This window comes from Macaca fascicularis, chromosome 6 (genome assembly GCF_037993035.2).
Source record: "Macaca fascicularis isolate 582-1 chromosome 6, T2T-MFA8v1.1".
NCBI classification, from domain to species: domain Eukaryota; kingdom Metazoa; phylum Chordata; class Mammalia; order Primates; family Cercopithecidae; genus Macaca; species Macaca fascicularis.
Window position 1 is genome coordinate 71,543,567 of NC_088380.1, and position 25,383 is coordinate 71,568,949.

Below are 25,383 nucleotides of genomic sequence, written 5' to 3' on the forward strand. Positions count from 1 at the left end.
ACAGGCGCCCGCCACCTCGCCCAGCTAGTTTTTTGTATTTTTTAGTAGAGATGGGGTTTCACCGTGTTAGCCAGGATGGTCTCGATCTCCTGACCTAGTGATCCGCCCGTCTCGGCCTCCCAAAGTGCTGGGATTACAGGCTTGAGCCACCGCGCCCGGCCGACATATACACTTAAATGAATGCATTATATTGCATGTAAGTCATTGCTCAATAAAGATTTTTTTTTTTTAACACTTCAGCAATTTGTCTGAGGTCCCAGCATTTGCAAAGTGGCAAAGTTATAATTCAAACCCAGGTGTGTCTGATTCCTAAGCCTGTCATCTTTGTATGAGGTTATGCTCCCTCCCCTAACCTCTGCCCTCCCTCGTTTCCACAACTGGCCCCACTGAGTTCTTCACCAGAGGACTCAGTCTCACTATTTTCAGATTATTCTCAGATTTATACATCTCTGGGACAGGCAATACATTTTTGGCTATGTCTTTCTCCCATTTTCAAAGTACAAGGCAAATAAACCCTGTGTGTTTCCTAGGACAAGAGTTATTACCTCTCTGAGGCTTGGATTCCAAATCTGAAATCATATGCTTAACTGATACTCGATGATAATGTGATTGAGAGTTCTATTTGTCAACTTGTCTAGGCTATATGGTACCTAGTCATTCAACCAAACACTGTGTTACAACCAAAGATGTTATTGTGAAGGTATTTTGCAGATGTGATAAATATCTACAGCCAGCTAACTTTAAGGAAAGGGGATTATCCTGGATAATCTGGGTAGGATAAATCCAGTTCATTGAAAGTCTGTAAGAGTAGAATTGAGGTTTCCCTAAGGAAAAAAGAAATTATGTCTGTGGACCGAAGTGTCTGCCTCTGCCTGAGAGTTTCTAGCCTGCCGTTCTGATGGCCTGCCCTGCACACATCAGACTTGCCTACCTTGCCACCATAATCACAGAAACCAGTTCCTCACAATAAAGCTCTTTCCTCTCTCTTTCTCTCTCTCTTTCTCTCTCTCTCTCTCTCTCTCTCTGTGTGTGTGTGTGTGTGTGTGTGTGTGTATGTTTCTGTGTGTGATATGAAAAGCACCCAGGAGTGCTGAACAAACATGACTTCTTCCAACTATTAGTGTCTTGATGATAACCCCTGGGGCTAATTAGTCCCCAAGTATTCACATTGTTAACTGGGTAGAGTGTCTGCAGGGACAAACCCTGGAGCCCTGGATATGTTACCTTCTCTTCCCTCTCCCTGCCTCTGATGGAGTGGGCTTTGTATTGATCTCTACACCCAACTTATGCCAGACTTAAGCCCAGCCCTATATCTCCAACACTCGCCTCATATTTCACCCTTTAGCCTGAGTCCTGAGTGATAAGTACCATCTGACTTTCCTACTACTGTGCCCAGCCTAATTTATTGGAAACCCAGTGGTTACCATTTCTGGAATTGAAATGTGTGTCATTTAGACACTTCAAGGGTGGCTCTGCCTGTCCCAGTTGATGAGGCTTCTGGAGTCGTCCTTGGCAGCCAGGTCCATCTTACTGTCCAACCTTGATGGGCAGCTCTTAAGCCATTCCCATCTCACCAATTCCATGCACCTACCAACAGAGCATCCTGCTTCCTAATCATTGCATAAGCCATGGAGGATTGCTAGAACCATCTATTCCAACTAACCATGAGTGACCCAGCCACGGAACATATGGCCTTTTCCAAAAACGAGTAGAACTCAGTTTTCCAAAGCTGAGCGTGAAAATATTCCGCATGTGTTTTTGTGGTACATTCCTAACTTTGTGACTGAAGTTTCAGAAATCAAATTCACTTTCAACTAGCTGTGTTGCTATGTTATCTATAGTTCTTAATGATTCTGTCTCTGCAGGCAATTGCAGTATATGCTAAATTCTGTCTACTCTTTTTTTTCTTAGACGGAGTCTTGCTCTGTCGCCCAGGCTGGAGTGCAGTGGCGCCATCTCGGCTCACTGCAAGCTCCGCCTCCCGAGTTTAAGCCATTCTCCTGCCTCAGCCTCCTGAGTAGCTGGGACTACAGACGCCCGCCACCTTGCCCGGCTAATTTTTTGTATTTTTAGTAGAGACGGGGTTTCACCGTGTTAGCCAGGATGGTCTCCATCTCCTGATCCCGTGATCCGCCCACCTCGGCCTCCCAAAGTGCTGGGATTACAGGTATGAGCCACCGCAACCGGCCCTGTGTACTCTTACATATCCATGAGAATAGGAGACTGTTGAGCAGATACAGAGTTTTTAAAAAATTATTTATTTTAGTCATGAATTCAACTTCCTTCACCACAAAAACTTAGATCCAAGTTGTGAACAATTACCAAGAATGACCAATCGGGGATTCCTTTTATCTCCTCACTTCTCCCCTGATGAAAATACCTAAGGCACTGATTGAAAGTCAACTACAAAAAGGGAGAAATCCTCATTATTCCTAGACTTAATGGTGGAGATTTCTACAGGCAATGGTTGTATTCTTGGCCAGATCACTTAACATCCTTGAACTTCATCCAAAACTGGAAGGAACTGGACTGTTTTTTCAAAGTCCCTTTTGCCACTGAAGTCCCATGAGCCTTGAGAATCAAAGTACTGTTGAGATGCCCATTCACCCAAGGAAGGAGGAGATAAGGGCAGGCAATCAGAAGTCCTGTTTGCATGAGGTTCTCCTAAGCTCCATAGGCAGTGGCAGTGGGCTAATCGGTAAAAATATGGCCAGTACAACATGAAGGCCCACTGCATATAATGGCAGGAAGAGCTCACTCATTTTCTCTTTCCAGAAATGTTTTTTTTTTTTTTTTTTTTTTGAAACAGGTCTTGCTCTGTTGCACAAGCTGGAGTGCAGTGGTGTAATTGGCTCACTGTAGTCTCCACCTCCCAGTCCCAAGTGATCCTCCCACCTCAGCCCCCCAAGTAGTTGGGACCACAGGCATGGACCACAACACCATGACACCTGGTTTTTTTAATCTTCCAAGTTTTGTACAGACAGCATCTCATGTTTCCCAGACTGATCCTGAACTCCTGAGCTGCAGCAATCTTCCCATCTTGGCCTCTCGAAGTGCTGGGATTACAGGCGTGAGCCATCATGCCCAGTTGAAAGTAAGTTTAAGCAGAATTAGGCTTTGAATAGTGAAAAGGAACTGGAACAGCATTTCATGTTGTTTTATTTTTCTAATGGTGGTGGAAGGGACGATGATATAGGGCAGACTTCTAAGTTCTGGATGCTGTCAGAGTCAGACAGAGAATCAGGCAGCTGCTGAGATGCCTGGGTCTAACGGAGCCCAGGCAGAAGCCCATCCTGCCCAGGTCTGTTGTGACCTGGCACTCTTGTCAGTACCACTTCATGCTCACCCCAGCACCATCTGTCCATCTTAGTTTTGCCTTGTCACTGCAAACAGCAAAAGGGATTTGGGGACTGAGAATAAAGTTCTCCCATTAGGAGAGATGAAAGCTGCTCCAACTCTGAGGAGAGAGTACCCAAAAAGGACAGAAACTTACCATCAGATTGAAGAGAAGGGGACATGTTCCTTTTGTGACCATGAGCTGAAGTTATTGAGCATGCCTGAGAGAGTGGTGCAGACTAGAGTCACAGGAATAGTGACCCTCCTCTAGCCCAGTACCTGATGAAGATAAATCTCTCCATGTCTATAAGGATCTGGTGCAATCTGGAGAAATAAGGGTCATATGTAAATAAACCTAATTGGATTGAAGGGAACTGAGAGGATAGAAATTAATTCCTATAAATTTGGATTGATGCCACTAATACCTCCCAATGTAGGCCAGACCAGGGGCAAGAGAATACAAATTGAAATGAATCTAAGTTTTCTGTCTTTTAAAGGCTTTAGATAGTTTTCTGACACGTTAGACCTTCCTTAGTCATAATAGAAATAGGGCCAGGCATGGTGGCTCATGCCTGTAATCCTGTTATTGAAAGGGGTTCCGATCCAGACCCCAAGAGAGGGTTCTTGGGTCTTACACAAGAAAGAATTTGGGGCCAGTCCATAGAGTAAAGTGAAAGCAAGTTTATTAGGAAAGTAAAGGAATAAAGAACGGCTACTCCATAGACAGAGCAGCCCTGAGGGCTGCTGGTTGCCCATTTTTATGGTTATTTTTTGGTGATATGCTAAACAAGGGGTGGATTATTCATGCCTCCCCTTTTAGACCACATAGGTATCTTCCTGATGTTGCCATGGCATTTGTAAACTGTCATGGTGCTGGCAGGAGTGTAGCAGTGAGAACAACCAGAGGCCACTGCCATCACCATCTTGGTTTCGGTGGGTTTTGGCTAGATTCTTTACTGCAACTTGTTTTATCAGCAAGGTCTTTATGACCTGTATTTTGTGCCAACCTCCTATCTCATCCTGTGGCTTAGAGTGCCTTAACTGTCTGCAAATGCAGCCCAATGGGTCTCAGCCTCATTTTACCCAGCCCCTTTTCAAGATGGAGTTGCTCTGGTTCAAACACCTCTGACAATCCCAGTGTTTTGGGAGGCTAAAGTGAGAGGATTGCTTGAGCCCAGGAGTTTGAGACCAGTCTGGGCAAGACAGCAAGACTCTGTCTCTCAAAAAAAAAGAAAAAAAAAATTAGCCGGACATGGTGAGCTATGATTCTGCCACTGCACTTCAGCCTGGGAGACAGATTGTCTCTTAAAAACAAAACAAAACAAAATGAATAAATACCTCTATACAGAAAACAATTGTTTTTTATTTTATTTTTATTTTTATGGAAACAGGGTCTCACTCTGTCGCCCAGGCTTGCGTGCGATGGCGCAATCTCAGCTCACTGCAATCTCGGCCTCCTGGGCTCAAGTGATCCTCCCTGCCTCCTGAGTAGCTGGGACTACAGGCACATGCCACCACACCCAGCTAACTGGCTAATTTTTGTATTTTTTAGAGACAGGGTTTTGCCATTTTGCCCAGGCTGGTCTTGAACTCCTGGACTCAAGTAATCCTCCTTCCTTGGCCTCCCAAAGTGCTGGGATTACAGCCACCATGCCCAGCCTAACAGTTGTTTTTGTAAATTGAGATAAGATAATAACATAACATAAAATTTGTCACTTTAAGCACTTTTAAACACAGTTCTATGCATTAAACACATTCACATTGTTGTGCAATCATCACCACTATCTATCTCCAGAACTCTTCTTGCAAAACTGAAACTCTGTACCTATTACACAACAACTCATTTTGCCCTCCCACCCAGCCTGTGGCAACCACAATTCTACTTTCTGTAACTATCAATTTGACTACCCTAGATATGTTATGTACGTGGAATCATACAACATGTGTGCTTTGTGTCTAGCTTAATTTACTTAGCCTCAAGGTTCATCTGTGTTATAGCATGTGTTAAGAATTCCCTTCCTTTTTAAGGCTGAGTAATATTCCACACACACACACACACACACACACATCACATTTTCTTTCTTTTGTTTTTGAGGCAGAGTTTCACTCTTGTTGCCCAGCCTACAGTGCAATGGCGCAATCTTTGCTCACCACAACCTCCCGCTCCTGGGTTCGAGCAATTCTTCTGCCTCAGCCTCCCGAGTAGCTGGGATTACAGGCATGTGCCTCCACACCCGGCTAATTTTGTATTTTTAGTAGAGACAGGGTTTCTCCATGTTGGTCAGGCTGGTCTCGAACTCCTGACCTCAGGTGATCCTTCCACCTCAGCCTCCCAAAGTGTTAGGATTACAGGCGTGAACCACTGCTCCTGGTCACCATATTTTCTTTATCCATCCACCAGTGGACATTTATCCATTTCTTCTAGATTTTCTAGTTTATTTGCATAGAGGTGTTTATAGTATTCTCTGATGGTAGTTTGTATTTCTGTGGGGTCAGTGGTGATATCCCCTTTATCATTTTTTATTGCATCTATTTGATTCTTCTCTCTTGTCTTTATTTTGAGCCTATGTGTGTCTCTGCATGTGAGATGGGTCTCCTGAATACAGCAAACTGATGGGTCTTGACTCTTTATCCAATTTGCCAGTCTGTATCTCTTAATTGGGGCATTTAGCCCATTTACATTTAAGATTAATATTGTTATGTGTGAATTTAATCCTGTCATTATGATGCTAGCTGGTTATTTTGCCTGTTAATTGATGCAGTTTCTTCATAGCATCGATAATCTTTACAATTTGGCATGTTTTTGCAGTGGCTGGTACTGGTTGTTCTTTCCCATGTTTAGTGCTTCCTTCAGGACCTCTTGTAAGGCAGGCCTGGTGGTGACAAAATCTCTCAGCATTTGCTTGTCTGTAAAGGATTTTATTTCTTCGCCACTTGTGAAGCTTCTTTTGGCTAGATATGAAATTCTGGGTTGAAAATTCTTTTCTTTCAGAATGTTGAATATTGGCCCCCACTCTCTTCTGGCTTGTAGAGTTTCTGCCGAGAGATCTGCTGTTAGTCTGATGGGCTTCCCTTTGTGGGTAACCCAACCTTTCTCTCTGGCTGCCCTTAACATTTTTTCCTTCATTTCAACTTTGGTGAATCTGACAATTTATGTGTCTTGGGGTTGCTCTTCTCAAGGAGTATCTCTGTGGTGTTCTCTGTATTTCCTGAATTTGAATGTTGGCCTGCCTTGGTAGGTTGGGGAAGTTCTCCTGGATAATATCCTGAAGAGTGTTTTCTAGCTTGGTTCCATTCTCCCCGTCACTTTCAGGTACACCAATCAAATGTAGATTTGGTCTTTTCACATAGTCCCATATTTTTTGGAGGCTTTGTTCATTTCTTTTCACTCTTTTTTCTCTGATCTTGTCTTCCTGCTTTATTTCATTAATTTGTTCTTCAGTCACTCATATCCTTTTTTCCGCTTGATCAGTTCGGCTACTGAAGCTTGTGCATGCTTCACGAAGCTCTCGTACTGTGATTTTTAGCTCCATCAGGTCATTTAACCTCTTCTCTACACTGGTTATTCTAGTTAGCCATTCATCTAACCTTTTTTCAAGGTTTTTAGCTTCCTTGCGATGGGTTAGAACACATTCCTTCAGCTCAGAGAAGTTTGTTATTACTGACCTTCGGAAGCCTACTTCTGTCGACTAATCAAAGTTATTCTCTGTCGAGTTTTGTTCCCTTGCTGGCGAGGAGTTGTGTTCCTTTGGAGGAGAAGAGGATTCTGGTTTTTGGAATTTTCAGCCTTTCTAGTCTGGTTTCTCCCCGTCTTTGTAGTTTTATCTATGTTGACCTAAGGGTTTTGCTGTGGATGTCTTTTTTGTTGATGTTGATGCTATTCCTTTCTGTTTCTTAGTTTTCCTTCTAACAGACAGGCCCCCCCGCTGCAGGTCTGTTGGAGTTTGCTGGAGGTCCACTACAGACCCTGTTTGTCTGGGTATCACCAGCAGAGGCTGCAGAACAGCAAATATTGCTGCCTGATCCTTCCTCTGGAAGCTTCATCCCAGAGGGGCCCCTGCCTCTATCAGGTGTCTATCAGCCCCTACTAGGAGGTGTCTCCCAGTCAGGCTATATGGGGGTCAGGGACCCACTTGAGGAGGCTATCTGTTATCAGAGCTCAAACGTTGTGCTGGGAGAACCACTGCCCTCTTCAGAGCTGTCACGCAGGGCTGTTTAAGTCTGCAGAAGCTGTCTGCTGCCTTTTGTTCAGATATGCCCTGTCCCCAGAGGTGGAATCTAGACAGGCAGTAGGCCTTGCTGAGCTGTGGTGGCTCTGCCCAGTTCAAGCTTCCCCACCACTTTGTTTACACTGTGAGCATAGAACCACCTACTCAAGCCTCAGCAATGGCAGACCTCCCCACCCCCCTACCAAGCTCCAATGTCCCAGGTCGATCTCAGACTGCTGCACTAGCAGTGAGCAAGGCTCCATGGGCATGGGACCCGCCGAGCCAGGCACAGGAGGGAATCTCCTGGACTGCCAGTTGCAAAGACCATGGGAAAAGCACAGTATTTGGGCTGGAGTATACCATTCCTCCAGGCACAGTCACTCACAGTTTCCCTTGGCTAGGAAAGGGAAATCCCCTGACCCCTTGCACTTCTTGGGTGAGGTGATGCCCCACCCTGCTTCGGCTCACCCTCCGTGGGCTGCACCCACTATCCAACCAGTCCCAATGAAACGAACCAGGTACCTCAGTTGGAAATGCAGAAATCATCTGTCTTCTGTATTGATTTCACTGGGAGCTGTAGACCAGAGTTATTCCTATTCGGCCACCTTGGAAGCCACCCTAAATCACCAATTTTTAAATTGGATTGTTTGGTTTCTTTGGTGGTTGAGTTATAGGAGTTCTTTCTATATTCTAGATGCTAATCTCTTATCAGATATATGATTTGCAAATATTTTCTCCTAAAAACAATTGTTCAAGTTGGCATGTTGATATAGCTTGAATGTATATTCCCACCAAATCTCATGCTGAATGATAACCCCCAATGTTGGAGGTGGGGCCTGGTGGGAGGTATTTGGATCATGGGGGCAGATATCTCATGAATGACTTGGGCCATCCTCTTTGGTGATAAATGATCTCTTGCTCTGAGATCTGGTTGGTTAAAAGTGTGTGGCATGGCCCCTACTCTTGTGCTTACTCCTATTCCCGCCATGTCATGTGCCTGCTTGCTCTTTGTCTTCTACCATGATTGGAAGCTTCCCGAGACCTCTCAAGAAGCAGATGCTGCTATGCTTCCTGTACAGCCTGCAGAATTATGAGCCAATTAAATATCTTTTCTCTATAAATTGTACAGTCTCAGGTCTTTCTTTTTCCCTCCCTCCCTCCCTCCCTCCCTTCTTTCCTTCCTTCCTTCCTTCCTTCCTTCCTTCCCTCCTTCTCTCTCTTTCTTTCTTTCTCTCTCTCTTTCTTTCCTTCTCTTTTTCTTTCTTCTTTCTCTTTCTCTCTTTCTCTTTCTTTTATTTCCTTTTCTTTCTTTCGAGATAAGCTCTTCACTCTGCTACCCAGGCTGGAGTGTAATGGCTTGATCATAGCTCACTGCAGACTTGACTTCCTGGGCTCAAGCAATCTTCTTGCTTCGGCCTCCCAAGTAGCTGGGACTATCTGGGTAGGTGTGAGCTACCAGTTGTAAGCCACCATGCCCAGATAATTTTTAAACTTTTTGTAGAGATGGGTTTTTGCTATGTTGCCCAGGTTGTTCTCAAATGCCTGGCCTCAAGCAATCCTGGCCCTGTAAAGTCCTGTGATTACAGCAGAGAGTCACCATGCTCTATTTCCCTATAGCAAGGGAAGAAGGGCCTAACACACGTCTTAGTTGTTTTTCAAGCCAGAAGACATGTCATCGACAAAATTCATATGTTCAAGACTTAATGCCCAGTGTGACTATATTTGGACATAGAGCCTGTGAGAAGGTGATAAAGGTTAAATGACATCATAAGGGTTAGGCCCTAATCCTATAGAACTGATGCCCTTATAAGAAGAGGTAGAGTGGCCGGGCACAGTGGCTCACACCTGTAATCCCAGCACTTTGGGAGGCCAAGGTGGGCACATCACTTGAGGTCAGGAGTTTGAGACCTGCCTGGCCAACATGGTGAAACTCTGCCTCTATTTAAAAAATACAAAAACTAGCCAGGTGTGGTGGTGGGCATCTGTAGTCCCAGCTACTCGGGAGCCTGAGGCAGGAGAATTGCTTGAACCAGGAGGTGAAGGTTGCAGTGAGCCAAGATCACACCACTGCACTCCAGCCTGGGCAACAGAGCAAGACTATCTTAAAAAAAAAAAAAGAAGAAGAAGAAAAGGCAGAGCCTGGGTACAGCAGCTCACACATGTAATCCCAACACTTTCAGAGGCCAAGATGAGAGGATCACTTGAGGCCAGGAGTTCAAGACCAGCCTGGGCCACAAAGTGAGATCCTGTCTCTATAAAAAATAAAATTTAGCCTGGTGTCGTGGTGTGTGCCTATAGTGGCAGCTACTCAGGAGGCTGAAACTGGAGGCTCACTTGAACCCAGGAGATGGAGGTTGCGGTGAGCTACGATCGCACCACTGTACTCCAGCCTGGGCAACAGAGTGAGACCCTGTCTAAAAAAAAAAAAAAAGCAGAACAGGCAGAGATACAAGGCGCTCTCTCTCTCTCTCTCTCTCTCTCTCTCTCTCTGTCTCTCTCTCTGTCTCTAACATGTAAGGACACAGTGAAAAAGAGGCCATCTGCAAGCCAGGAAGAAGGTCCTCACCAAGAACAAAACCAGCTGATTGGACTTGAGCTTGGACTTTTCAGCCTCCAGGAATGGGAGAAATACATTTCTGTTGCTTAAGCCACCCAATCTGTGGTATTTTGTTATGGTAGCCCAAGCTGACTACTATGACATATATTTTATGATTAAACTAGGGATAGCATAGACATGCTGATGGGACAGTTTTAACAAACATGAAAGGAATAAGGAAGTAAAAATCATTTGAAACCCTGCAACCCGGAGATGATCATGTTGTGTTATGTATCCTTCCAGGCTTCTTCCTATGCATGTAGAAAACTTTTCACAATCCAGATGCTATTTTGTAACCTTTTCTTAGCAATAAACACAAGTGTACATGATGGTTTTGTTTTGGTTTGTTTGGTTTTTTTGAGACAGAGTTTTGCTCTTGTTGCCCAGGCTGGAATGCAATGGCGTGACCTCGGCTCACCACAACCTCCGCCTCCCGGGTTCAAGCAATTCTCCTGCCTCAGCCTCCTGAGTAGCTGGGATTACAGGCATGCACCACCATGCCCGGCTAATTTTGTATTTTTAGTAGAGACGGGGTTTCTCCATGTTGGCCAGACTGGTCTCGAACTCCTGACCTCAGGTGATCTGCCTGCCTCAGCGTCTCAAAGTGCTGGGATTACAGGCCTGAGCCACCACGCCCGGCCACATGATCATTGTAATGCACTGCAAAATACTCCACTGAACAGATCTACCATCATGTATTTAATCAGTCCCCTAGTGATAGAGATTTAGGTGATTTTGAATTTATCATTATTGGAAACAATACTTCATGAAGGCCTTTTATGTATATCTTTGCATGTTTGTCCAATTTGTTCACTGGGATGAATTCCCAGAAATTTAATTTCTGGGCCAAAGGATATGCATATTTAAAATTTTGACATCCTGTCTATTGCCAAATTACCTTCCAGAAAGACTGAACCAATTTATACCCCTACTGTGCATGAGAGTGCCCACTGCTCCACACCCTTGCCAAATTGGCATGCTTTCAACAACAGTAAAAATAGGTTCTTGTCTGCTTTTCTCCTATGAGTCCTACCCAAGTGCATGATGTGAAACTGAATGAGAGGAATATAAAGTTGACAGATGGGAGGTATTTTGGTCACTGTAATGTTTTATCTAAAGCACACCATTTTCCTCTCAGAACAAGTGTGATAGATAAGCCCTCTTCATTTTTTAGTACGAGTTCTAGGACATAATTTCCTAAATGGATTGATTCCTTAGAGAATGAATGTCTCTGAGGACGTAGAAATTATTCAAGCCAAATGTGCTTTCGGCTGATAGAGGATATACAATTTTGACATAGCAGTATCCATGTGACCCCTTTTTTAAAGATGCAAAGTATCTTCTTACCCTGTGCTGTCCAAAGTGTCATACTGCAGCCTGCTCTGAATGTACTCATTCATTTGCCTGAAGTTCTCACAGAGAAAATTTTCTCCAACTTTGTTTTATATTGAAAAAAAAATTTTAATTGAAGTATAATCTACACACAATATGAGTAAATTTTTCTCTTTAAAATCTGTTTGTGAATAACTGCAACCTTCAAAGATAACGTTTCATTACATTAAATGAGAGAGAAAAGCTTTTCTTTTTTTTTCTCGAGACAGAGTCTCACTCTGTTGCCCAGGCTGGAGTGCAATGGTGTGATCTCGGCTCACTGCAACCTCCCTCTCCTGGGTTCAAGCCATCCTCCTGTCTCAGCCTCCCAGGCAGCGGGGATTACAGGGGTATGTCACCACGCTCAACTAATTTTTGTATTTTTAGTAGTGACAGCGTTTCACCATGTTGGCCAGGCTGATCTCAAACCCCTGACCTCAGCTGATGTGCCTGCCTCCGCCTCCCAAAGGGCTGGGATACAGGTGTGAGCCTTCGTGCCCAGCAGAAAAGCATATAATTAAACACATGCTCTTTGAAAAGCACAGAGAAAAGAGACTGGAGCTTTATATTCAGCTATTTCACTCCTTAGTTGTATGGTCTGAAGCACATAATTTAGCAAATACACTTCTTTTATTCTCATCTGATAAACTAGCAAAATGAAATCTACACTACCTTCTCCATAGAGATGTTGGAAGCACATCCATCATCTCTAGGGAGGTCCTTAGCACTATAGTGAGTTAAATTATATATTTTTTTAAAAATGTGCATCCAGTCAAATATAGCTAATCTACTTGTATCTGATCTTACAGTTTTTGTGCTTGAGGGGAATGTATTTCTTTTTCAAATGAAAACATGTTGATCAGATAAATGTTTATGATGGAAAATTATCCTTTTGTTTTGGCATTAATATCAATTAAAAGCATTTTGAAACTGTTCAGCTTCACTGATGATATTAATGAACCTTACATGAGAAAAAGCCAGAAAATAATTAGCATAATTAGAAAATATTAACTGTACATTAATAATTCTCTTTATTTTTCCCTTTTAGCCACTTAATAAATTATATGTATCAAATTATTATAAATGTGGTACTTCCAATGTTAGCAAAATTATATGTTTAAAAGGCATAACAATAATTAAACAATTTTAATTGTTTAATTGTTTAATTTGCTTAAAAACGAAATAAAACAATATTTGTTTAATTTAGAAAAAAGATCACTTTACATCCTATTATCCTAGTGATACTGTGAATAAAATTCCTTTCAAATTTATATTTTAATATCTTCTTTCTTTTTATTTATTTATTTAGAGACAGGGTCTTGCTCTTTCACCCATCTGGCCAGAGTGCAGTGGCACTATTGTAGCTCACTGTAGCCTTGACCTCCTGGGCTCAAGCCATCCTCCTGCCTCAGCCTCCCTAGTAGCTAGTACTACAGGCTCTCACCACCACACCTGGCTAATTTTGTTTTGTTTTGTTTGGGTAGAGATGAATTCTCACTATGTTGTCCAGGCTGGTCTGGGATTCCTGGCCTCAAGTCCCCCTGCCTTGGCCTCCCAAAGCACTGGGATCACAGGCATGAGCACCTAGCCCTAATGTGCCTGCCTGCCTGCCTGCCTGCCTGCCTGCCTTCCTGCCTGCCTGCCTTCCTGCCTGCCTGCCTTCCTTCCTGCCTTCCTTCCTTCCTTCCTTCCTTCCTTCCTTCCTTCCTTCCTTCCTTCCTTCCTTCCTCTTTTCTTTTTCTTTCTTTTGAGACAGAATCTTGCTCTGTTGCCCAGGCTGCATTGCAGTGGCGCAATCTTGGCTCACTGCAACTTCCACTTCCCAGGTTCAAGCAATTCTGGTGCCTCAGCCTCCGGAGTAGCTGGGATTAGAGGCACGCACCACCATGCCTGGCTAATTTTTGTATTTTCAGTAGAGACAGGGTTTCCCCATGTTGGCCAGGCTGGTCTCAAACTGCTAGGCTTGAGCGATCCACCTGCCTGAACCTCTCAAAGTGCTGTGATTACAGGCACCTGCTTTTCTTTCTACGTACTGGTTAGAGGTGAATGCTTATCCCTTCAGCTCTCTGTCTGCTCCCCACGAGTGACAGCTTGGGATGCTCGGACTTCTTCCCTTGTCTCACTCTCTCCTCAGGAAAAAGCACCTTCTTTGGCAAGATTGAGGGAAAGAACTGCTAAATGTGTGACTCAGCCCCTCTTTCTCTCTGAGTGGCCGGACCTTAAGGACTTACCAGGCGATAAGCTTCCTAGAGTAAGCCCTGCCCTGCAAAAAGGACTGAAGTTTGAAAAGGTTTATTTTAATTCAGGGAAGTGAGTATTAGTAAGCCCAGTTGGCCACAGACTATGCCACATTCTCCAACCAGCTTTATTAGCTGTGAACTAATTTCTTTTAAAATAATTTTTTATTGTGGTTTTAAAAAAATAGATGACATAAAATTTATCATCTTACCATTTTAAGTGTACAATTCAGTAGTGTTAATTATAGTCGCATTAACCAATCTCTACCAATCTCCAAAACTTTTTCCTCTTGCAAAACTGAAACTCCATATCCATTAATCAACAATTCATCATTTTCTCCTCCATCCAGCCCTTGGCAACCACCATTCTATTTTCTGTGTCTATGATTTTCACTACTCTAGATACCTCCTAGAAGTGGAACCATGCCGAGTTTGCCCTTTTTGTGACTGGCTCATTTCACTTAGCATGATGTCTTCAAGGCTCATCCATGTTGTAGCATGGTGTCAGAACTTCCTTCCTTTTTAAGGCTGACATTTTGAACTCCCAGATTCCCTGCTTCTATGTCTCAACTGACTCAAAACTGAGAGCGAGAGGGAGGGTGTCATTAATTTTCATCCCCTCAAGCCCCATCCAACTGGATAATAGTGTGTTGTGGTAGACATCTATCGTTTTCTCTGGCCAGGGTCAAATAGCAAATCTGGACAGAGGTAAAGTGAGATTTTTCTCAAAAAGGTTATTGCAGTAAGAGGAAGAGGACTATTATAATAGAGAGAATGCTCTGATGGTCAACTGTAAAATCTGCAAGCATCTCCAAGGACAGGCAGAAAAGGGCTTTTCTTTTACAGGGAGGAGGAAAGCAGGCTGGAAGGAAGCAGGTGAGGGCTACCGGGATGAGCAGGTTATCCTGCAGTGCGTCAGGGAACAGTTCCCCCTGCCGGGTATGCTAGTCTCAGTAGGGGCCATTAAGGAGGGCTTGTTCCTAGCTCTAATGTTTAAGGGTGGGCCAAGTTCAGGGACTTGGAAGAATGATAGAGGCCTGACTAAAGTTTAGCCCAGTTAGCAGGCATTTTGTCCAGATTGGCCTGTGGAAACAAACAGGTCAGCTAATATTTATGAGGCAAAGAATGGGAAATTAGAGGATCTCTATATGGCTTTGTCACAGTTAGACAAGGGGGTCACCACAAGTCTCTAAGTCATACGGGGAAGGGCAATTCTTTGCTGTAAGTCATTTCCTGAAACACAAAGGTTGGAGGGAGGCTGGGCGTGGTGGCTCATGCCTGTAATCCCAGCACTCTGGGAGGGAGAGGCAGGAGGATCACTTGAGGTCAGAAGTTTGAAACCAGCCTGGACAACATGGTGAAACCCCATCTCTACTAAAAATACAGAAATTAGCCAGTGTGATGGTGCGCACCTGTAGTCCTAGCTACTTGGGAGGCTGAGGGAGGAGAATCCCTTGAACCTGGGAGATGGCGGTTGCAGTGAGCTGAGATCACATCACTGCACTCCAGCCTGGGCAACAGAGAAAGACTCTGTCTCAAAACAAAACAAAACAAAAAAGTTGGAGGGAGGTGGTGTCCTGATCCTTGCTGTTTTCCAGGGCCACAGGGCTTGACATTGTCACTATACCCTTTCCCATTCCAGGGGCTGACAGAACCCCTCTTTCTCATGGAAAATCCACCTCACTTATTTTGAGTGAGGCTGATCCCACTTTCTACTCATATGGATGGACATGTGGCCCAGGCCTTGTCAATTCAAATCACTTATTCTCTGATCAGTATTATTGCTCCAGCAAATAGGTAGATGCTCCAAGCAGTACCAATCAGTCTCTCCTGAGATTTGATCGTGTAGATGTTGGGAGAGAACCCTGATATGAACCCAGCCATGCCTAGCTTAGGTCTACCTCCAGACTTCCCAGTTATGTGAACAAATAAAACCCCTCTTTGCTTAGTTGTGTGATTCTTTTGTTACCCCCCACACCACAAATAACTATGTGTCCTGAGGCCTTGTTGGCTTGGGGTGTTTGAAGGATCCTGGCTACCTCTGATTCTGAAGGATTTCAAGGGTCCTATTTTAGTTCCAGCAGTGAAACTGTTGACTGCAGAGTTCTGGCTCTATTTCAAGCTTGAGTAATTTCATCTGCTCTCCTTGAAAATTTTTACTGCAAGATATTTAATATTCTTAACTTCCTTCATAGACTTCTAAACATCATGGAATCTCCTTGATCATGTTTCACTATTCAAAGGCAAGTCCTGGCTGGATGCAGTAGCTCACACCTGTAATCCCAAAACTTTGGGAGGCCAAGGCAGGTGAATCCCTTGAGCCCAGGAGTTTTAGACCAGCCCAGGCAACACAGGGAGAGCCTGTCTCTATAAAAAGTTTAAAAATTAGCTGGGTGTTGGCCGGGCACAGTGACTCATGCCTGTAATCCCAGCACTTTGGGAGACCAAGATGGGTGGATCAGGAGGTCAGGAGATCGAGACCATCCTGGCTAACACGGTGAAACCCCGTCTCTACTAAAAATACAAAAAATTAGTCGGGCGTGGTGGTGCGCGCCTGTAGTCCCAGCTACTGGGGGGGCTGAGGCAGGAGAATGGCGTAAACCTGGAAGGCAGAGCTTGCAATGAGCCGAGATTGCGCCACTGCATTCCATCTTGGGTGACAGAGTGAGATTCCATCTAAAAAAAAAAAAAAAATTAGCTGGGTGTGGTGGCATGTGTCTGTAGTCCCAGCTACTCAGGAGGCTGAGGTGGGATGATTGCTTGATCCCAGGAGGTGGAGGCTGCAGTGAGCCCAGAGGTCTCACTCCTGATTTGGAGAGAAAAAATATAGTATCCCAACATAAATTTTAAAAAGAAATCCTATTTTTCCTTTAAAAAATGAGTTTTAATGCCCTAGATGTTAAATTTATTTTCAAGTTATTACTATTTTTAATAGAGATGGGATCTTATGCTGTCCCCAGGCTAGATTGATTGCAGAAGTATAATCACAGCTCACTGCAGCCTCAAACTCTTGGGCTCAAGAGATCCTCCCTCAGTAGCTAGGACTACAGGTGCATGCCACCATGCCCAGCTAAGCTTTTTGTTTGTTTGCTTTGTTTTTTATCTGGCAGAGATAAGGATCTGACTATGTTGCCCAGGCTGGTTTGGAAACACCTGGTCTCAAATGATCCTCCTGCCTCAGCCTCCCAAAGCACTGAGATTACAGGCATGAGCCACCACATCAGGCCTTGAGTTGTTTTTGATAAATTATATGAGCAATAGATTAACATAAAGAATGGAAGGAATTGTTTTTGTGAGTTTTCAGGGATAGTGCATGAAAAGGCCTCATAGAAGAAATACAATGGGGACACATATAAACCACAAAGCTTTAGTTTACATTTGACATTTTCCCAACTTCAATAGATAGGTCTACTATCTATCTATCTTAATGATGAGATTGATCTGGTAAGTAAGAAAAGTCATGAAATGGATGGTGAAAATGATTTAAAATGTTTTAATTATGGAAGGGAAAAAATAAAAAATAGCAGCTAATCTTCCTAAGTAAATGTGAAAAAAAAAAAGGTAATTTAACAAACATTCCTGGAATGCCACTTATGTGCTAGTCACTGGGGATAGAGCAATGAACAACACAGACAAAATGTTCTGCCTTCATGGAACTTCTAGTAGAAAAATGCAGTGATAAAATAAAATGACGAATCTCCAAGAATAAATATTTGGGTTCCCAAGGCAAGGGAGCCTTTGACTGACTTGACGTTTTGCTGCTCTCTGTTTATTGGAAATTGCCCTATACCAGCCTGGGCAACAAGACGAAACCCCAGCTCTACAAAAACTACAAAAATGAGCCAGGCGTGGTGGTGCATGCCTGTGGTCCCAGCTATTCGGGAGGCTGAGGTGGGAGGATCACTTGAGCCCAGGAGGTTGAGATTGCAGTGAGCTGAGATCATGCCACTGCACTCCAGCCTGGGTGACAAAGCAAGACTCTGCCAAAAAAAAAAAAAAAAAAAAAAAAAAGAAAGAAGGAAGGAAACAATAAATTGTACTGTTCCAAAATGTTACAGTGTTCATCTCTGAGTGATTTTATTTCTCCTTAAAATTCTTCTTCATTTTCCAAATGTTCTACAATAAGCTTCAATTACTTTTTAATCAGAAAAAGTAACTTACTAAGGGGGAAAAAAAACTCCTAATAAACTAGAAGTTGAAATCCTTCAGTTTAGAGGGCTGACCCCAATACCTGCCTTTGGCATCTTCCTGAACTGAAAAGTCTAAAAAGCAGAACCTGTTGCTTTCACTTTGGGTAACTGTCACCCTCCCTCCTCTCATTCTTGAGCTTTCCTGATGTATCCTAAAGCAATTTATTTTATAGTCTCACATATCTTTTTTTGTTCACTTATAAACATTCTGGGTGTCTACAGCTTTGTCTCTTTCTTGAGTCTCTCTCTTCTTCCTGACTACCTGGTTCTTCTGACCTTTTCTCTACAAAGATCACGATTGTTCTCCTTCTCTGCGGACCAGATAAACCCTATTACTCCACATTGCCCTTGTCCCATCCAAGTCTAACTGCCACTTTTCAACAAACTGAACTCTCTCTCGGTTACTATGGCATCCCCTGAAAAAATGTCAGTCAAAGCTTTCTCTTATACGCTTACATTTCTAAAAGCTGTTTAACGAATTTATGAAAGAACGCTTTTAGCCCCTGGTGCGCTGAAGCATTATGTTACAGTCTTTGAGAACTTAAGGTTATGATAGATAATTCTTTTCTTTTGTTTTTTATAATTGGTTTAATCAGAATTTTATTGTTACAATCAATAGTTGCTTTACTTTTCTCTCTCTTTATTTTAAAGAAATCCCTAGTAGTTTCCCTATTGTTTTTTCTTATTGGTTCTTAGTATGAAAGTTGACTTGACCTTTTTTTTTTTTTTTTTTTTTTGAGGTTTGCTGTTGTTGCTTGAGTGCAGTGGTGTGATCTTGGCTCACTGCAACCTGGGCCTGCCGGGTTCAAACGATTCTCCTGCCTCAGCCTCCCAAGTAGCTGGGATTACAGGTGCCTGCCACCATGCCCGGCTAATTTTTTGTAGTTTTAGTAGAGACAGCATTTCACCATGTTGGTCACGTTGGTCTCAAACTCTGAACCTAAAGTGATCCACCTGCCTCAGCCTCCTAAAATGCTGGGATTACAGGTGTGAGTCACCACACCCAGCCACATTGACTTTTATCAATGTAAAGGGAGAAGTCACTTGATATTTAGGTAAATTTTTTAATAGTATTTTATCTACTTTTTCAAATTGGTAAGATGTACTTTTCATGCCTTAAAAATGTCTTTATTGAAGTATAACATATAGTAAAATACATTTACTGTATTTAGTGAGCTATAGTGTACAGCTCAGTTTTTTAACATAGGTATATCCCCATTCAACCACCACCAGCTCAAGACACAGAACACTCCCAGCAATCCCACAATTTCTCTTATCCCTTCCCAGTCAATATCCTCCTGCCCCACACTTCTAGCCTACTCTTGCCAGAATAGTTACCACTATTCTGACTTCTATCACCATTTTTAAGTTTTGCCTGTTTTTAAACTTGAAATAAATAGAACCACCCAGTATTTACTCTTTTGTTTTGGCTTCTGTAACTCAACATTCTTTTCCTGTTCAGTTGTGTCATCATTTTTTTCTTTTTTATTACTGTATGGTATTCCATTAAATAAATATACTTCAATTTATATATCTATTCTCCTGTGGATGGACATTTAGGGGCTTTTCAGTTTTTTAGTATGATCAGAAAAGTTGTTACAGCCATTCTCGTACATGTCCGTTGGTGGACATATGCACTCATTTCTCATGGGTATATACCAAGGGGTGGAATTGCTGGGTCATAGAATAGACATACTTTTACTTTTGGTAAAATTCTTAACATATTTGCATGGCACAAAATTCAGAAGGCACAAAAGAGTGTACAGTGAAAAGTCTCTCTCTTATCTACATTCCAGTTCTACAGTTCTCTTCTCCAGAGGAAACCATATTACCAGTTTCTTACAGAAACCTACTTTGTATATAGAAGTATATGTATGTATAGTCTTGTGTTTTACACCAAAGCTACTACACAATCCAAACTCCTTTGCACCTTACTTCTTTCACTAAACAATTTATCTTTTTTTTAAATTTTATTTTACTTTATTTATTTATGTATTTATTTTTATTATACTTTAAGTTCTAGGGTACATGTGCACAACGTGCAGGTTTGTTACATATGTATACATGTGCCATGTTGGTGTGCTGCACCCATCAACTCGTCAGCACCCATCAACTCGTCATTTACATCAGGTATAAGTCCCAATGCCATCTCTCCCCTGTCCCCCCTCCCCACAATAGGCCCCGGTGTGTGATATTCCCCTTCCGGTGTCCAAGTGATCTCAATGTTCAATTCCCACATATGAGTGAGAACATGCAGTGTTTGGTTTTCTGTTCTTGCAATAGTTTGCTGAGAATGATGGTTTCCACTGCATCCATGTCCCTACAAAGGACACAAACTCATCCTTTTTTATGGCTGCATAGTATTCCATGGTGTATATGTGCCACATTTTCTTAATTCAGTCTGTCACTGATGGACATTTGGGTTGATTCCAAGTCTTTGCTATTGTGAATAGTGCCACAATAAACACACGTGTGCATGTGTCTTTATAGCAGCATGATTTATAATCCTTTGGGTATATACCCAGTAATGGGATGGCTGGGTCATATGGTATTTCTAGTTCTAGATCCTTGAGGAATTGCCATACTGTTTTCCACAATGGTTGAACTAGTTGACAATCCCACCAACAGTGTAAAAGTGTTCCTATTTCTCCACATCCTCTCCTGCACCTGTTGTTTCCTGACTTTTTAATGATTGCCATTCTAACTGGTGTGAAATGGTATCTCATTGTGGTTTTGATTTGCATTTATCTGATGGCGAGTGATGATGAGCATTTTTTCATGTGTCTGTTGGCTGTATGCATGTCTTCTTTTGAGAAATGTCTGTTCATATCCTTTGCCCACTTTTTGATGGGGTTGTTTGTTTTTTTCTTGTAAATTTGCTTGAGTTCTTTGTAGGTTCTGGATATTAGCCCTTTGTCAGATGAGTAGATTGCAAAAATTTTCTCCCATTCTGTAGGTTGCCTGTTCACTCTGATGGTAGTTTCTTTTGCTGTGCAGAAGCTCTTTAGTTTAATTAGATCGCATTTCTCAATTTTGGCTTTTGTTGCTGTTGCTTTTGGTGCTTTAGACGTGAAGTCCTTGCCCATGCCTATGTCCTGGATGGCATTACCTAGATTTTCTTCTAGGGTTTTTATGGTATTAGGTCTAACATTTAAATCTCTAATCCATCTTGAATTAATTTTCATATAAGGAGTAAAGAAAGGATCCAGTTTCAGCTTTCTACTTATGGCTAGGCAATTTTCCCAGCACCATTTATTAAATAGGGAATCTTTCCCCATTTCTTGTTTTTCTCAGGTTTGTCAAAGATCAGATGGCTGTAGATGTGTGGTATTATTTCTGAGGGCTCTGTTCGGTTCCATTGGTCTATATCTCTGTTTTGGTACCAGTACTATGCTGTTTTGGTTACTGTAGCCTTGTAGTATAGTTTGAAGTCAGGTAGCGTGATGCCTCCAGCTTTGTTCTTTTGACTTAGGATTGTCTTGGCAATGTGGGCTCTTTTTTGGTTCCATATGAACTTTAAAGCAGTTTTTTCCAATTCTGTGAAGAAACTCATTGGTAGCTTAATGGGGATGGCATTGAATCTATAAATTACCTTGGGCAGTATGGCCATTTTCACAATATTGATTCTTCCCATCCATGAGCATGGTATTTTCTTCCATTTGTTTGTGTCTTCTTTTATTTCACTGAGCAGTGGTTTGTAGTTCTCCTTGAAGAGGTCCTTTACATCCCTTGTAAGTTGGATTCCTAGGTATTTTACTCTCTTTGAAGCTATTGTGAATGGGAGTTCATTCATGATTTGGCTCTCTGTTTGTCTGTTACTGGTGTATAAGAATGCTTGTGATTTTTGCACATTGATTTTGTATCCTGAGACTTTGCTGAAGTTGCTTATCAGTTTAAGGAGATTTTGGGCTGAGACAGTGGAGTTTTCTAAATATACAATCATGTCATCTGCAAACAGGGACAATTTGACTTCTTCTTTTCCTAACTGAATACCCTTGATTTCTTTCTCTTGCCTGATTGCCCTAGCCAGAACTTCCAACACTATGTTGAATAGAAGTGGTGAGAGAGGGCATCCCTGTCTTGTGCCAGTTTTCAAAGGGAATGCTTCCAGTTTTTGCCCATTCAGTATGATATTGGCTGTGGATTTGTCATAAATAGCTCTTATTATTTTGAGGTACGTTCCGTCAATACCGAATTTATTGAGAGTTTTTAGCATGAAGGGCTGTTGAATTTTGTCAAAGGCCTTTTCGGCATCTATTGAGATAATCATGTGGTTTTTGTCTTTGGTTCTGTTTATATGCTGGATTACGTTTATTGATTTGCATATGTTGAACCAGCCTTGCATCACAGGGATGAAGCCCACTAGATCATGGTGGATAAGCTTTTTGATGTGCTGCTGGATCCGGTTTGCCAGTATTTTATTGAGGATTTTTGCATCGATATTCATCAGGGATACTGGTCTAAAATTCTCTTTTTTTGTTGTGTCTCTGCCAGGCTTTGGTATCAGGATTATGTTGGCCTCATAAAATGAGTTAGGGAGGATTCCCTCTTTTTCTATTGATTGGAATAGTTTCAGAAGGAATGGTACCAGCTCCTCCTTGTACCTCTGGTAGAATTCAGCTGTGAATCCATCTGGTTCTAGGCTTTTTTTGGTTGGTAGGCTATTAATTATTGCCTCAATTTCAGAGCCTGCTATTAGTCTATTCAGGGATTCAACTTCTTCCTGGTTTAGTCTTGGGAGAGTGTAAGTTTCCAGGAAATTATCCATTTCTTCTAGGTTTTCTAGTTTATTTGTGTAGAAGTGTTTATAGTATTCTCTGATGGTAGTTTGTATTTCTGTGGGATCGGTGGTGATATCCCCTTTATCACTTTTTATTGCATCTATTTGATTCTTCTCTCTTTTCTTCTTTATTAGTCTTGCTAGCGATCTATCAATTTTGTTGATCTTTTCAAAAAACCAGCTCCTGGATTCATTGATTTTTTTGTAGGGTTTTTTGTGTCTATGTCCTTCAGTTCTGCTCTGATCTTAGTTATTTCTTGCCTTCTGCTGGCTTTTGAATGTGTTTGCTCTTGCTTCTCTAGTTCTTTTAATAGTGATGTTAGGGTATCAATTTTAGGTCTTTCCTGCTTTTTCTCGTGGGCATTTAGTGCTATAAATTTCCCTCTACACACTGCTTTAAATGTGTCCCAAAGATTCTAGTATGTTGTATCTTTGTTCTCATTGGTTTCAAAGAACATCTTTATTTCTGCCTTCATTTCGTTATGTACCCAGTAGTCATTCAGGAGCAGGTTGTTCAGTTTCCATGTAGTTGAGTGGTTTTGATTGAGTTTCTTAGTCCTGAGTTCTAGTTTGATTGCACTGTGGTCTGAGAGACAGTTTGTTATAATTTCTGTTCTTGTACATTTGCTGAGGAGTGCTTTACTTCCAACTATGTGGTCAATTTTGGAATAAGTGCGATGTGGTGCTGAGAAGAATGTATATTCTGTTGATTTGGGGTGGAGAGTTCTGTGGATGTCTATTAGGTCCACTTGGTGCAGAGTTGAGTTCAATTCCTGGATAGCCTTGTTAACTTCCTGTCTCGTTGATCTGTCTAATGTTGACAGTGGGATGTTGAAGTCTCCCATTATTATTGTATGGGAGTGGGAGTCTAAGTCTCTTTGTAATTCTCTAAGGACTTGCTTTATGAATCTGGGTGCTCCTATATTGGGTACATATATATTTAGGATAGTTAGCGCTTCCTGTTGAATTGATCCCTTTACCATTATGTAATGGCCTTCTTTGTCTCTTCTGATCTTTGATGGTTTAAAGTCTGTTTAATCAGAGACTAGTATTGCAACCTCTGCTTTTTTTGTTTTCCATTTGCTTGGTAGATCTTCCTCCATCCCTTTATTTTGAGCCTATGTGTGACTCTGCATGTGAGATGGGTCTCCTGAATACAGCAAACTGATGGGTCTTGACTCTTTATCCAATTTGCCAGTCTGTATCTTTTAAATGGACCATTTAGTCCATTTACATTTAAGGTTAATATTGTTATGTGTGAACTTGATCCTGTCATTATGATATTAGCTGGTTATTTTGCTCGTTAGTTGATGCAGTTTCTTCCTAGCATTGATGGTCTTTACATTTTGGCATGTTTTTGTAATGGCTGGTACCGATTATTCCTTTCCTTGTTTAGTGCTTCCTTCAGGGTCTCTTGTAGGGCAGGCCTGATGGTGACAAAATCTCTCAGCATTTGCTTGTCTGTAAAGGATTTTATTTCTCCTTCACTGATGAAACTTAGTTTGGCTGGATATGAAATTCTGGGTTGAAAATTCTTTTCTTTCAGAATGTTGAATATTGGCCCCGCTCTCTTCTGGCTTGTAGAGTTTCTGCCGAGAGATCTGCTGTTAGTCTGATGGGCTTCCCTTTGTGGGTAACCCGACCTTTCTCTCTGGCTGCCCTTAACATTTTTTCCTTCATTTCAACTTTGGTGAATCTGACAATTTATGTGTCTTGGAGTTGCTCTTCTCGAGGAGTATCTTTGTGGCGTTCTCTGTATTTCCTGAATTTGAATGTTGGCCTGCCCTACTAGGTTGGGGAAGTTCTCCTGGATGATATTTTGAAGAGTGTGTTCTAACTTGGTTCCATTTTCCCCCTTACTTTCAGACACACCAATCAGACGTAGATTTGGTCTTTTCACATAATCCCATATTTTTTGGAGGCTTTGTTCATTTCTTTTTCCTCTTTTTTCTCTAGACTTCTCTTCTTGTTTCATTTCATTAATTTGCTCTTCAATCATTGATACTCTTTCTTCCAGTTGATCGAGTTGGTTACTGAAGCTTGTGCAATTGTCCCATAATTCTCGTGTTATGGTTTTTATCTCTGCCAGTTCATTTATGGCCTTCTCTGCATTGATTATTCTAGTTGTCCATTCTTCCATTTTTTTTCAAGATTTTTAGTTTCTTTGCACTGGGTATGTAGTTCCTCCTTTAGATCTGAGAAGTTTGATTGACCGAAGCCTTCTTCTCTCAACTCGTCAAAGTCATTCTCCATTCAGCTCTGATTCGTTGCTGGCGATGAGCTGCATTCCTTTGGAGGGGGAGATGCGCTCTGATTTTTTTGAATTTCCGGCTTTTCTGCCCTGCTTTTTCCCCATCTTTGTGGTTTTATCTGCCTTTGGTCTTTGATGATGGTGATGTACTGATGGGGTTTTGGTGTGGGTGTCCTTTCTGTTTGTTAGTTTTCCTTCTAACAGTCAGGACCCTCAGCTGCAGGTCTGTTGGAGTTTGCTTGAGGTCCACTCCAGACCCTGTTTGCCTGGGTATCAGCAGCAGAGGCTGCAGAAGATAGAATATTGCTGAACAGCAAGTGTTGCTGTCTGATTCTTGCTCTGGAAACTTCGTTTCAGAGGTGTGCCTAGCCATGTGAGGTGTGAGGTGTCAGTCTGCACCTATGGGGTATGTCT

The 25,383-nt window shown here is 42.2% G+C and overlaps 1 long non-coding RNA gene across 1 annotated transcript; it reads right to left on the bottom strand.

Annotated features, from left to right (window-relative positions):
• Positions 1–3,142: 3,142 nt before the first annotated feature.
• Positions 3,143–3,652, bottom strand: LOC135971106 (uncharacterized). Its single transcript, XR_010587188.1, has 2 exons — positions 3,494–3,652; positions 3,143–3,383 (listed from the first exon to the last, which is right to left on the bottom strand). It is a non-coding gene; the product is annotated as an uncharacterized lncRNA (long non-coding RNA).
• Positions 3,653–25,383: the final 21,731 nt, after the last annotated feature.